This window comes from Psammomys obesus, unplaced genomic scaffold (genome assembly GCF_907164565.1).
Source record: "Psammomys obesus unplaced genomic scaffold, mPsaObe1.curated_primary_1811, whole genome shotgun sequence".
Lineage (NCBI taxonomy): Eukaryota > Metazoa > Chordata > Mammalia > Rodentia > Muridae > Psammomys > Psammomys obesus.
Window position 1 is genome coordinate 23,996,739 of NW_026596079.1, and position 14,318 is coordinate 24,011,056.

A 14,318-nucleotide genomic window follows, 5' to 3' on the forward strand; every position below is an offset into this window, starting at 1 on the left:
CAAAAGCAATCTACAGATTTAATGCAATTCCCATCAAATTGCCAACACAATTCTTTACAGACCTGGAAAGAAAAATTCTCAACTTCGTATGGAATAACAAGAAACCGAGAATTGCTAAAACAATCCTCTACAATAAAAGATCTTCTGGAGGTATCTCCATCCCTGATCTCAAGCTGTACTATAGAGCAACAGTTATAAAAACTGCATGGTACTGGCATAGAAACAGAATGGTGGATCAATGGAATCGAACAGAAGACCCAGAAATAAACCCACACACTTACGGACACCTGATTTTTGACAAAGATGCCAAAACCATACAATGGAAAAAAGATAGCATCTTCAACAAATGGTGCTGGTCCAACTGGATGTCTACATGTAGAAAAATGAAAATAGATCCATACTTATCACCCTGCACAAAACTGAAGTCCAAGTGGATCAAAGACCTCAACATAAAACCAGACACATTAAATCGGCTAGAAAAAAAAGTGGGGAATACCCTAGAACTCATTGGTACAGGAGAAAACTTCCTGAACAGAACACCAACAGCACAGGGTCTAAGAGCAACAATCAATAAATGGGACCTCATGAAATTGAAAAGCTTCTGTAAAGCAAAGGACACCGTCATCAGAACAAAGCGACTGCCTACAGATTGGGAAAGAATCATCACCAACCCTCTATCTGACAGAGGACTCATATCCAATATATATAAAGAACTAAACAAGCTGAAAAGCAACAAACCAAGTAATCCACTTAAAAAATGGGGAACAGAGCTAAAGAGAGAATTCTCTGCAGAGGAATATCGAATGGCAGAGAAGCACTTAAAGAAATGCTCAACCTCATTAGCCATTAGGGAAATGCAAATCAAAACAACCCTGAGATTTCACCTTACACCCATCAGAATGGCCAAGATGAAAATCTCAAGGGACAACACATGCTGGAGAGGTTGTGGAGAAAGGGGAACCCTTCTGCACTGCTGGTGGGAATGTAAACTGGTACAACCACTCTGGAAATCAATCTGGCGCTTTCTCAGACAACTAGGAATAGCGCTTCCTCAAGATCCAGCCATACCACTCCTAGGCATATACCCAAAAGAGGCGCAAGTACACAACAAGGACATTTGTTCAACCATGTTTGTAGCAGCTTTATTTGTAATAGCCAGAAGCTGGAAACAACCCAGATGCCCCTCAACTGAAGAATGGATGCAGAAACTGTGGTACATCTATACAATGGAGTATTACTCAGCAATGAAAAATAAGGAAATCATGAAATTTGCAGGTAAATGGTGGGACCTGGAAAGGATCATCCTGAGTGAGTTGACCCAGAAGCAAAAAGACACTCACGGTATATACTCACTCATATAAACATACAATATAGAATAAACCCACTAAAAGCTGTACATCTAAACAAACATCTAAGCAAAAGAGAGGACCCTAACCTAAATGTTCAATCCCCATCCTGAAAGGCAAAGAGGATGGACATCAGAAGAAAACGAAAATAGGAAACAACCTCGGAACCCGCTACAGAGGGCCTCTGAAAGCCAGAAGAAAACAGGAAACAACCTTGAAACCTGCCACAGAGGGCCTCTGAAAGCTTCTGCAGTATAGATTGTCAAAGCAGATGCTGAGCCTGATGGCCAACTGATGGGCAGAGTGAATGGAATTTTATGTAAGAAGTGGGAAATAGTAAGAGCTGGAGGGAACGGGAACTCCACAAGCAGAGCAACAGAACAAGATAATTTGAACACAGGGAACTTCCCAGAGACTCATACTCCAACCAAGGACTATTTGTGGAGATGACCTGGAACCCCTGCACAGGTGTAGCCCATGGCAGTTCAGTGTCCAAGTGGGTTACATAGTAATGGGAAGAGGGACTGCCTCTGACATAATCTGATTGGCCTGCTCGTTGATCACTTCCCCCTGAGGGGGGAGCAGCCTTACCAGGCCACAGTAGAGGACAATGCAGCCACTTTTGATGAGAACTGATAGACTAAGATCAGAAAGAAGGAGAGGAGGACCTCCCCTATCAGTGGACTTGGGGAGTGGCATGCATGCAGAAAGGGGAGGGAGGGTGGGACCGGCAGGGGAGGAGGGAGGGGCTTATGGGGGGATGCAAAATGAATAAAGTGTAATTAATAAAAAATAAATAAAAGATTTAAAAAAAAAAGAATGAAGGACTTGAGTAAGTCTCTAAGTAAGCAATGAATCAACCTGTTTTTCCAGGAAGACTGCTTTCCCTGACCCCCTACTTCCATTCTTTCAGCTTTTGTACCTGAGTTTCATAATTTCAATGAGAATGCTGAGGATTCTAGGTCCATGTGAAATGCAATGAATAGTGAACTAACAGAGATCTTGTAATGGAGATAATCACTAAGATTGCAGAAATAGTCAAGAATGTCCTTAAGTAATGGTTTATGTAGGAACGTGCACTTATTCCACCTGTCTATTTCCTAAGCAGGCTGTGAATAATAAAAGCTCCCTGTTATGTGCTTGAGAAGGGGTTTAGTACCAATGTGCTTGCAACTTTCATTTAATATTTAGAAAAATTTTCCTCCCAAATATAACATTTCTATTTAAAGGTAATAAAAATGAGGCCGATTATGTTAGAGATCTTGTCTAACTTGAAGGCTAGAGTTGTGACAAGTGTAAACTATATTCTAGAGGACAATTTACTATTAATTATTATTATTAATTTGCTGGTAAAGAAAGGCTTTTGTTATGGGTAAGGAAATAGAGATACACACAGCAAGGCACACCAAGAGAAACACTCTTCAAAGCAGATGAGCCTATCAGGAAGTCAAAGCCTGGTTTCCTCATGGGACTTTGGGTCTTTTAAGAGTCTTTGAGGCTTCTTCTTCCCTTAATTTATGGTTGGTCACTTTGAACAAAGACAGGGAGGCTGATGAACCCACAACTTTGAGACAACGTGTCCTGGATCCAATTTTGAACTTGACAGACTGGTGTACACACACGCGAAAAAGCCTGCTAGACCTAGGGCTTTGTCTTGGCCAGGAATCTAAAGGAGAAGGTGGAAGTTTGGCATTTTTATTATCTAGTTGTGGCCCCTTTCTATCTGTCTGTCTATCAAGGATAGATACAAGAAGCCAGGATAAAACTGGACAGATGGCAAAGATCCAGAAGATAAGATAGCCATTTGATGGCAATATGCATCCTTGGATTATGCTATGTGAATGATACAAAAGCATTATGCTATGTGCAAGATACAAAAAGGGAGACTAATTATTAGTATTAATACCATTCTTATGGAGAGCTAGCTAAGGCACTAGTGACTAAAATGGTTTAATAAAGGTATGATTGACAGAAGTGAGTGCAAAACTGGTGGACCCAATATGGAAAACTCTATATCCTCTACAGTGCCATGATCAGAACCCAGGCTGGACACAGTTATGAAAAGAAAATCCTACCAAGCAACCGAAATCCCCTAATGGCAGTTGTGGCTTCAGAGAAAGGCAGTCCCTTCGTGTTCAAATCAATGCCTGGGATGCCTGGGTGGAGTATAGGGGAGAGGCTGTGCCTTTTGGTGGCTGGGCTACTTCAGAAGTAAAGCAGCCTACAGATGATGTTCTTCCTCAGAGCTCAGTACACAAAGAAATTGCATTTCCTGGCCAAAGTGAGTGTGACAATGAAACAATTAAATCTAGTGTGGCTCTGAGCCTGTTTTCATTACCATGTAAACGATTCTAATCCTTGTGTGGGGGTTAGGAGGTCTGGTTCAAGATAAGAACCACTCTTTGCTTTCTTTTGAGAGCATTTCAGAGAATTTAAACGTCTAGAGTGCACCATGTCAGAAACGGGGCCTCTAACATGTAAGAACTCTTGATAAGTACCTTGGTATAATTTCATTCTCTTTTTTGTCCTTTATTTTTCTCATATCTCCCTTTCTATGTTCTAGCTCCATGACCAAAGTTCGCGTATTCGGTGCAAAAAAATTTGATGAGCAATTCCCAACAATTTCTAATGCCTTGCTTACAAACTCATGCATAATGGTGCATACAGGTGGATATGTAAGTGTTTCCGGGATCCAATGCTAAAAACTATCCTAATGATGTGAGACTCAGAATTCCTTTGATCCTCCTGCACCCCAGTGGTTTTATACACAGTATGAAAAGATCTTGGTGAGAATTTTGAGTGAAAGGTCGTTTATATCTTAAAAAATATGAGATTCAGCCAACATTTGTTAAGGAATATTTTCTGAACCATGAAAAAGGATCTTTGCTTTCTTTAAGTGTGTGACCCTGGAGGTCTGACACACTCCAGTTAGTATTTGCACACTGAAGAGTATACAGGCAACACAAATTGCAGGTTTGTTGCTGTTGTTGTTTTTAATGATCTCAAGATCTTTATTTATTGCCCGAAGTCTCTTTTTTAATATTTTTTAATTTTTAAATAATTTTATACATTCACTTGTATCCCAGCTGTAGCCCTCTCCCTCTTTCCCTCCCTCATCTCCTCCTTGCCCCCTTTCGAGTCCACTGAGAGGGGGTGTCCTCCTCTCCTTCCATCTGGCCCTAGCTTATCAGGTATCTTCAGGATGGTTGCAATGTCCTTATCTGTGGCCTAGCAAAGCTGCTCCTCCCTCGGGGGGGAAGGGGAAACCCAATGAGCCAGACATTGAGTTCATGTCAGAAACAATTCCTGTCCCCCTTATTAGGGAACCCATTTGGATACTGAGCTACCATGGGCTATGTCTGAGCAGGGGTTGTAGGTTATATCCATGCATGGTCCTTGGTTGGATAAACAGTCTCAGAGAAGACCCCTGTGCCCAGATATATTTGGACCTCGTGGGGCTCCTTGTCCCCTCTAGGTTATGTTAATTCCTCCTTCCTTCATATGATTTCCTACACTCTGCCGAAGGCTTGGTTATGGGTCTCAGCATCTGCTTTGATACACTGCTAAGTAGTGGTAGGTTACTGTCCTGTTACTTGTTTTCTCCTATTTCCAATGTCCATCCCCTTTGTCTTTCTAGATGAGGATTGATCATCTTACCCTGGACCTCTTTCTTGTTTATCTTCTTTAGGTTTACAGTTTTTAGTATGTTTATCCTATCTTATAGGTCTAGTACCCACTTATAAGTGAGTATATACCATGTGTCTCTTCCTGCTCCTGGGATATCTCACTCAGGATGATCTTTTCTAGATCCCACCATTTGCCTGCAAAATTCATGATTTCCTTGTTTTTAGTGCTGAGTAGTATTCCATTGTGTAAAAGTACCACAATTTCTTTATCCATTCCTCCGTTGATGGACATCTGGTTTGTTTCCAGGTTCTGGCTATTACAAATAAAGCTGCTATAAACATGGTTTAGCAAATGTCCTTGTTGTGTACTTGAACATTTTTTGGATATATGCCTAGGAGTGGTATAGCTGGATCTTGAGGAAGCACTATTCCTAATTGTCTGAGAAAGCACCAGATTGATTTCCATAGTGCTTGTACCAGTTGACAGTCCCACCAGCAATGGAGGAGGGTTCCTCTTTCTCCACAACCTCTCCAGCACGTGATGTCTCTTGAGTTTTTGATCTTAGCTATTCTGATGGGTGTAAGGTGAAATCTCAGGGTCATTTTGATTTACATCTCTCTGATGGCTAGGGATGTTGAACATCTCCTTATGTGTTTCTCTGCCATTCTATATTCTTCTACAGAGAATTCTCTGTTTAGCTCCATACCCCATTTTGTTTTTTAATGAGGGCACAAAATTTGTTGAGTATAGAACGAGAGTGTGGGTCTCGGAGAAGGCAAAGAGGGGAATAAAAAATTTCAAAAACATAATGTATGAAAATTTCAAAAATTAATTAAAATTTTAAAGAAAGTTTTGGGATTATCTATTGCTATCCCTTTTCATTTTTTTATTTTTTAATTCTTTATTAATTACACTTTATTCACTTTGTATCCCCCCTGTGGTTCCCTCCCTCCTCCCGTTCCAACTCCTCCCTTCCTCTACCCTCTGCATCCATGCCCCTCCCCAAGTCCACTGATAGGGGAGGTCTTCTTTTCCTTCCTTCTGATCCTAGTCAATTAGGCCTCATCAGGAGTGGGTGCGTTGTCTTCTTCTGTGGCCCCGTAATGCTGCTTCCCCCTCAGGGGGAGGTAATTAAAGAGCAGGCAAATAAGTTCCTATTACAATGTTCCTATTACAATGGAACCCACTTGGATGCTGAACTGCCATGGGCTACATCTGTGCAGGGGTCTTAGGTTATCTCCATGCATAGTCCTTGGTTGGAGTATCAGTCTCAGTAAAGACCCCTGTGCTCAGAATTTTTGGTTCTGTTGCTCTCCTTGTAGAGTTCCTGTCCTCTCCAAATCTTACTGTTTCCCACTTCATAAGATTCCCTGCATTCTGCCCAAAGGTTGCCCATAAGTCTCAGCATCTGCATTGATAGTCTGCAGGGCAGAACCTTTCAGAGGCCCTCTGTGTCAGGCTCCTGATTTGTTTCCTCTTTTCTCCTTCTTCTGATGTCCATCCTCTTTGCCTTTCTGGATAGGAATTGAGCATTTTAGCCTTTCCTAGGCATAAACCCAAAAGAGTCTCAAGTACACAATATGGACATTTGCTCAACCATGTTTGTAGCAGCCTTATTTGTAATAGCCAGAAGCTGGAAACAGCCCAGATGTCCCTCAGTTGAGGAATAGATGCACAAATTGTGGTATATCTACACAATGGAATATTACTCAGCAGTAAAAAACAATGAAATCATGAAAATTGCAGGTAAATGGTGGGATCTGGAAAAGATCATCCTGAGTGAGCTATTCCAGAAGCAGAAAGATGCACACAGTATATACTCACTCACATAGACATATAATATAGGATAAACCTTCTAAAATCTGTACACCTCCCTCAAGAGGGAGGATTCTTGCTAAAATCCCTTTTCATTTTATAGATTGTGTTAATAGTCCAAGCTTCACTAAAGCATATGTTATTTGTGTTATGAACCATTGGAAATCTTGCGAGGTCACCTTACAGTGTTTTTTTTTTTTTTCCTGTCTTTGCTCAGATTTCCTATTTGTTTATATTCAGTCCCCTTCCCATTATGCCCCACTTTTCTACTCATTGTCTTCTTTTTCATTCTCTTTTCAATTGCTTCCTCCTATGTTTTAATTTCTTTCCCAAGTGTTGAAGAAACATAGCTTATACTCTCTGGCTACTGACTTCAGATATAAACTCCTGCATTCAAATCCCCATGTTACAATTATTAGGGATGTGATTAAATGTACCTATTGAATTCCTTATATATAAAATGAGATGATAAAAGTTATCTTTTAATGTTGACATGAAAATTAATAATGCATCAAAAGAAGCTTTGCTATCACAATTATTGTTCCTTTTTATCCTTTATATAACTTGTCCTTTTACCTTCTATTCTTCCAAAGCTATCATCTTCAGGAACAAAAGGCTCTTTCATGGATTAATAAAAAATCCAGAGGATGGCAAAGGCCCCTACTCAAGCTCTGAGAAAAGGTGCAACAAAGAAGAGAACATCATTAGAGGTATGCTGTTGATAAACAAAAATGAAGGTTGCTTGTTCACATGTGTTTCTTTGGTGTCTTGGGAGCCCTCTTTCCATGCTCTTGTGCTCAGTTGAGTGGCTATGCCACCAATAGCCTACTGCTATAGTAGATGTTAATGCAGGGATGGTCTTTTGGATCAGAGCTGTGAAAACCCATAAACTGGCAAAAAGAATTAGATAATTGTTCAGTGTTTAATGTTCTCCACAATAGCTCAAAGAGGGAGTTGTGTGAGAAGTGAAATTGTAGATAAATAATGCTGGCACAGAACAACACGCCATCTGCAGACATTGCAGAAATGAGCAAGAGAAGCCAAAGAGCTGTGAGTGACAGAGATTAATCTTCAAAGTCACAGAGCCATGTAGGTCTGTTTGGAATTTTGGCAATGCTGGAGAGCATCAAAGCTCTGGGACATTCCTTTGAGGCAAAGAAGACATTTATCAGCCATGATGCTCAGGTGACTGCTGCGTCTGAATCCTTGATGCCATGGAATAAAAAAGAACTCAGAAGAAAGACACTTTCTTTTAAAATGAGGTGAGGAAGTAAGATACTATGTTCAATCCTTAGCTTAAAATAACTGTCTAAATTAAACAACTCTTGATGCTGCTATGGGCTATGATGACAGCCATATCCTGGGAGTGGGACAAGAAACAGAGGGCACCCACCACATTCCACAGCTTGGCTTCTCTAGGTGGTGTGTGAACTGTTTGGGGTGAGTAGGTGTTAATTATTAGATCAGAGGAGATGCATGAAAATTAAAACTACTCTCTGGAATATTTACTAGTTAATATATCTGTATAAATAAACATGTTTATATTTATTAAACATTACCATTGAAAATCCATTTTCAATATTAAACTTTTACCCATAAAAAAGACATCTGTTCACATTAAACAAAATTAAAGCTTTCTGATGAAAACATTTAAAACAACACAAACAAAATAACTCTGTTTAGCATGCTGTGCATACATGCTTCCATTTTACAGCAACATCTATTTTTAATGTTATTTCTCTGGTACCTTCCTAAAAATTATTTTTTCAACATGACCTTATTAAATTTTTGTTTCATAAAGTTGCCTGGATTTTTATTCTAAGTATGCTTTGTTGTTAATAAATTTAAAATTAACATATTTAAATGACTTATCTGCATATAATATTTCCAATTGAATAAAACTCTTACTAATGTAACTTGCAAATCCAGAAGAAATCTGCCACAGACAGGAGATCTTGGTGACCATGTTTAAAGTTAGATGTGTGCATTGAACGTATGACAGGAGTCTACTGAAGGCATCTGAAAGACTCTAACTAGCAGTGTTTTCAAAGCAGATACAAAGACTCATAACCAAACCTTCGGCAGAGTACAGGGAATCATATGAAAGAAGAGGAGTTAGTATGATGGGGAAAGGATAGGAGCTCCACAAGGACCAAATATATCTGGGCAAGGGTCTTTTCTGAGACTGACATTCAACCAAGGACCATGTATGGATATAACCTAGAACCTCTGCTCAGATGTAGCCCGTGGTAGCTCAGTAATTAATTGGTTTCTCATAGTAAGGGGAACAAGGACTATTTCTAACAGGAACTCAATGACTGGCTCTTTGACCTCCCCACCCACCAAGGGAGAGCAGCCCTGCTAGGCCACAGAGGAGGACTTTGCAGCCAGTCCTGAAGATACCTGATAAAACAGGGTCAGATGAATAGGGAAGAGGTCCCCCCCCCCCATCAGTGGACTTGGAAAGGGGCAAGGAGGAGATGGGGGAGGCAGGGTGGGAGTGGGAGGGAATGAGGGATCAGGACACGGCTGGGATACAGAGTTAATAAAATGTAACTGATAAGAAAAAAATAAAATTAAAAAAAAGAAGTGCTGACAAGAAAAAACAAAACAAACAAAAAAAAATGAATAAAGTTAGATGTGCAAACATCCCACCATTTCATGTGAACTAATGTGGTTACCATTTAGAATACCTTGAAGATATTGTTTTAAATCACATTTTAAATTTATTTTGTGTGCATGCATACATACATGTGTATGTGTGTAGATGAACATTTGCTTTGGTACACATGTGGCAATTAGATAACAACTTTAGGGAATGAATTCTTTCACTTTGTGGGGTCCCAGGGATTGAACTTCGGTCAGTAGGCTTGGCAGCAGGTGCCTTTATACACTGAAATATCTCGCTAAACCTTGAAAGTACTTTACATAAATAAATTTTGGAGTGTGGGAGCAGCAGCTTATGTCTAATGTTTAACAAGGTGGCTTGCTAGGACAATTTTCGCATGATCACCATCAGTAGAGGCCACAAAGAGTGAGCTTTTTCCAACCTCTAATAGGTACTATCACTTAGCTGTTCCCAAAGGGAGCTCATAGCTTCATGGCATTCGAAGTGGGTCAGAAGAAGGAAAGCTTATCTGTGGTTGTTTTTCAGATGTAACCAAGTGTTAAATTGACAGGTCTGATTGTTGTGTTTCCCACAGTTAAAATGAAACTGTGGCAGAGGCTGGAGTTAAGTGGAAGCATAATTATCCTGGCAGATTTCAACCTAACAATAATAATACCTTCATAAAAGTGGAAATCTGAACAGATACTAGACTAGATGAGATGCCCAGGATCCTAGAGAGAGTGACTGTTCAAGGCAAACCTGGAGATATACATACATATAATTCCTCTCTTCAGATCAATATTCAGTCCACCCTGGATCTATTTCTGCCATTGTCAATGAACAGATCCCCTATTTTTGACACATATCTATTTGTATTACTTTTCGTTTGCTGTGATAAAGTACCACTACCAGAGACAACCTGAAGAGTGGTGGAGTCATGTCAGCAATCAGGAAGCATGGTGACAGGTCACTGAGAGAGCATATCTTTAACAAAAAGTGCACATGCAAGAAAGAGAGAGTGTATGAGGGTGCAAAACGTTCTCAAGGCCTGCCTGAGGCGGCATTCTTTTCTTCCCAAAGTGCTCCTTCTAAACCTGTTCAAACAGCACAGCCAGCTGGGGACCAAGTTCTCAAATACCATCACATTATTTTTAATTTGTTATTTCTTATTAATTTATTCTCTCATATATTACATCCTGACTGCAGTTCCCTTCCTCTGCCCTCCATTTTCTTCATCCTCACTCCCTTCCCACCTCATGCCTCCCCATCCAACCCTCCTCAGTTTCCATTCAGAAAAGGGCAGGCCTCCCCGGGATATCAACCAAACCTGGCATATTAAGTTGGAATAAGATTAGGCACCTTTAATTTGTTATTTTAAAAGTGAATTTAAAAAAAAGATAAATGTCTTCCTTCCTGCAATGCTGCAAAAGGAAACTATGGGCAAATCACCGAGAGCAAAAGATAAGGACTCAGAGAAAACATCTACGATGTGAGAGAGCATCATCACAATAGTCCTCTAAGAAATTATTTGTTCCCAAGGCTTAGGCTAATTTTTCTCATGAGCGAGATGAAACAAAATCAGAAGGAACTGGTTGGAACAGAGAAGGGAGGAGAGTGGATGAGGATATGGAGGACCAACCAGTTCTTCTTATTGGTAAGGGGCTTGACTTGCATCATTACTCCAACACAGATTTATTGAGTGCTGCCTCAAGATCCATTCCTCGAATGGACGTTCTCTTCTTTTTGGATCACGGCTCTCCTGTCTCTCTTGTTACCTTTTTCTTCATGAGCATCACATGGGCAACATTATTATCATCTCCATTTTCTAGGTGAAGAAGGAAAGGCTTTACCAGGTTAGAGAGCAAGAGCTAACAAGGAGAGTGCACAGCGAAAACCCCAGTAAATCTGTGCTCTTTAAATGCCAATCCCTGGCTACGTTATTCCTCAGAAGTTAGCAATGCCGATTGCTTCTCCACATCTGGGAAGTCCAACAATGATCCTCTTCAATGCTAAGTGGAATTTCATAAGGAAATATAGTGCCCTTGTTAGGAATTTCATCTTAAGCAACATAGTAACAATGTCAAAGAATAAGAGACCCATAATCCCCTATAAAGGATGGTTAATCTCTAAATTTGTTTAAATGGTATCCTGAGAGAATGTGTGCCTTTTACCTATTGGAAAGAATAAGTTTTGGCAAAATAAACTATAAACTGGCTTGTGCTGCAGTATCAACCCTCAAATCTAAGTAGTTTCTTGGTCGTGCTATCCATGTATTATAGATCAGCATTGGAACTTTGGACTTTCCAAAATTGGAACTTGGGAACTCAGATTTACAAGAGAGTTAATTTGGTCAGCTTTGCGTCACTGTCATGAAATGCCCGGGGCAATCAAGTTATAAAGATAAAATGTTCCGTTTCATGTAAAATGTCTTAGATTCCAACCCTTACACTTGTGAAAACAACAACAACAAAAAACCTAACAAACAAGCCAGCAAATAAGTAAAGATGAGGTAATTAACCATTAATTATGGTTTGGGAGGTTATAGTCTGCAGTTGAGCAGGCCCATCGTTTTGCTCCTCTGGCACGGATGGGGGCTGATGGCAGAGGCATGTGGGGGAGCATATTGCTAACAAGCTGCCACAGGGAGCGGTGGGAGCCTGGATTCCCACAGAAGCCCCCCAGTGTCTTACCTCCGGTACCGTCCAGATGACTGACAAACCTCCCGTTTCGTCCCGTCTCCGAACAGATGCAGCACCACCATGAGGACGACTAACACGCGGACCTTTGGAGGTTATCACAGGTTGTCATTTCTAAAATCTGTCCATTACCCCTCAGAGAGCTCACGGGGCCCTTAGGGGTCCTTCACGGTGCCATGCAGCCCAAGAAGGGTTAGATTTATATACCCAGACAAAAAAAAAAGCTTCATCTTATCTAACTACATGGGACAAGCAGTACAATTCTGCCCATGTATAGAGCAGAAAAACAAAATACTTGCCAAACAGGAATAATCATTGTGCATACATGTTATTATAAATGTTTCAAATTTTAATTTTTTAAAATTTTTATTGAACTCCCCAATTCAAGCTTCAGGTGGTCCTTTTGCCTAATACACTATATTACCAGGCAGACAAACCCCTGCTCACATATTTTAACAAAAGTTCTTTGTTTCTAACATCTGGTTTTAAGACTCATTTCTGACTTGCCTACAAGGTTCTTTTAAAAATGACACCAACTCCTAGCTAGGGGGGATTCTTAAGGAAATATGTCATTTTCACGTCTAGAAGTCAATGAGTTCACAGAAAAATAAGGGCAGGACTGAAAAGATGTGGAATAAAAGACCCAGTTAATGCCTAAAAGATGCCAAATTGGAAAGTGTTACTTTCCTCGTATCATCCATCACTGCAAATGGCTCAGCAGGCAAGAGACTATCTCAAGCTGGCAGTCTTGCCACGGAAATAGATCATTTCAACAAGAGCAGCAGAGTCATGGAGCTCAACACGGCCGGGAATATTCCACAGACTAGTTCAGAATAAAAAAGGTGAGAACCAAGCAAATAAAAAGTGAACATTCCATCAAATCTCAGTCAGTGAAAAGCTCAATAAATCTGGGTGATATCTTGTGTAGGCAGTTTTGGGGGGATGCCTCTAAATATTAATCAGCTGTAATTTACTTTGAGTCATCTATTCAGCTTTTAAAAGTGAATTGGTATCTTCATACACAGATATCTGTATGAGTCCTTGGCCTGGTTTACGTACAGAAGGGAGAAAATTCTATTGGCTGCAGTCTTGGCACACAATAATGATGAAGTTTGTAGCAGATGTCCGAACATGTAGGTTGAAAACCCCAGACAGACTCAGCTTTCAGAGTTTATCAATTCCATGGTTAGAAAACTCGTGGTTGCATCATTGTTCGACTCCTATCAAAGAGGATAATTCAGTTCAAGGAATAGCTATTGAGGGTCTACTAATATGCCTACAGGTAATTATCCTACTTCAAAGGGCCATACGAGATGAAAGGTATTGTGGTTCTGGAGTGTATTCAACTTCACAAAAGAAACATGGGTCGATGGGTGCAGCAGTGAAGAGCAATGAGACAACAGTGAAGACACGGAAGTCACTGACATAGTTGGCTGATATTTGTACCTTACATTCTAAGCCCAGAGAAAGCAGTGGTGAAAGGGCAGGACTTACTTTGATGTCTGGGTCAAAGCTTATTTGATATGACACAGAGCAAAGAAATTATTTAAATCTTCTTTTATAAGTATGAAACAAGGACTTCAAAAAAGCAGTTTAATTGTTTATCATATCAGCTGGTTAATTAGGTCGGTTCTTTGTGTGGTGTTAAATGAACGTATTTTCCTGTTCTCTGGCAGGAATCATGACACCACATGGCTTACAGTAATTTGTAGTCATCACATTTATGGAGACACTGATAGTCATATCTGTTGCTCTTAAATGTGAAATGTTAGTGCCAGAGGTGTAAGGCTATGTGTCTAAGTACAGAATACAATGTAGAATCATCAAAACTGTATTATAAATGTAATCAATTAATGGTACCCTAATATCATCCTCAATATGATTATAGTGTTTGGTTAGAATAGCTGTTATGATTAATTGTGCCAGTATTTGACATATAATTTGTAAGGAAAGGAGTATTGTTATTAATAAAAATATACTGTAGCAGTGATAGAATATTTAATTTACCAAGAATATTTAATAATTCTAAATCTTTAAGCACCCAATAGTGTCAAGTAAATACAACAAATATTAATAAGACCAAAAGAAAAAAAAAACACTACAACTTTGTAGGAGGAGGAGAGGATTTTCTCAACTGATTGATAAAGTGAATGAGAAATGTCAGTACAAGTGTAGAATATGTTTTTATTTTTTATTAAATAATTAATTCATTTACTTTACATCCCA